This window comes from Calidris pugnax, unplaced genomic scaffold (assembly GCF_001431845.1).
Source record: "Calidris pugnax isolate Ruff unplaced genomic scaffold, ASM143184v1 scaffold26, whole genome shotgun sequence".
Taxonomy (NCBI): domain Eukaryota; kingdom Metazoa; phylum Chordata; class Aves; order Charadriiformes; family Scolopacidae; genus Calidris; species Calidris pugnax.
In genome coordinates this window covers 945117-946226 of record NW_015090765.1, presented here as the reverse complement: position 1 = coordinate 946226, position 1110 = coordinate 945117, and the positions used below count along the sequence as shown (strand labels likewise).

Below are 1110 nucleotides of genomic sequence, written 5' to 3'. Positions count from 1 at the left end.
GGGCGCGGCCTGGCTCCGGTCCCCGTCGGGTGGCGGCGGCGGCGGCGGGGAGCAGGATGTCGGGGCGCTGGGGTGAGGTCGCTGGCGGGAGGTCGCTGGCGGGGCCCTTCCGTCCGTGCCACCCGCGGGAAGCATCAGGATGTGGATGACCTAGAGGTTGTTCCACGATTTCTGTTCCTAAATGGCTTGTTTATGGGTGTTGGGGTTTTTTTTGTGAAAAGATCAGTAAGCGTCGGCCTTTGCCGCACGCATCCAGCTCCCACATCCTCCAGCAGAGCAGAATCATAGAATCATAGAATGGTTTGGGTTGGAAGGGACCTCAAAGATCATCTAGTTCCAACCCCCCTGCCCTGGGCAGGGACACCTCCCACTAAACCAGGTTGCTCAAGGCCCCATCCAGCCTGGCCTTGAACCCCTCCAGGGATGGGGCATCCACAACTTCCCTGGGCAACCTGTTCCAGTGTCTCACCACCCTCACTGTAAAAAATTTCTTCCTGAGATCTAATCTGAATCTTTTTTCTTCCCATTTAAAACCGTTTCCCCTTGTCCTATCATTACACCTCCTGGCAAAGAGTCCCTCCCCAGCTCTTCTATAGGCTCCCTTCAGGTATTGAAAGGCCGCTATAAGGTCTCCCCGGAGCCTTCTCTTCCTCTGGGGACTCTCTTCCTCCGGCCCCGGCTGTCATGGCCTGTGACGACCCCACCAAGGCAGGCACTCAGGCTCCCTTCAGTATCACTTAAATTGCCGTTTTTTGGAGCTCACAGAAAAGAGAGAGTAGTACAGGTAGCCCTATGTCCCTTCAGAGGGTGGGAACCCTGCGCTCTGCAGCACTGAGCGGGCACCTAACACGGGTGCAGCAAGGCCCGTCTGCCCAAAAATGACCCCGATGTGGTCATTCATGCTATTCCAGGATTTTCCTTAAAACAGCTCTGTACGCCCTTCCTACTACAGAACGCAAAGGCTGTCCGGGCGGGGCCTGCTCCGCTCGGCTCCCCGGTCTGCAACGCTCTTCCAGCCCGGATCGCTACCGGGCAAGGAGGGAGGCCGGCGGCGGTCCCGGTGGTGCCGCCTGCCCGGTCCCGGCCCGCCCGCTCCCCGCTGCTGCTGGC

The 1110-nt window shown here is 59.2% G+C and overlaps 1 protein-coding gene across 2 annotated transcripts in view; it reads left to right on the top strand.

Moving 5' to 3' along the window:
• The window catches only part of RNF141 (ring finger protein 141), a 15253-nt gene continuing 14143 nt past the window's right edge, over positions 1–1110 (top strand). For both annotated transcript variants that reach the window (XM_014966556.1, XM_014966550.1), the window contains exon 1: positions 1–72. The gene's annotated coding sequence lies outside the window, so the exon portion shown is untranslated. The remainder of the gene's footprint in view (positions 73–1110) is intronic.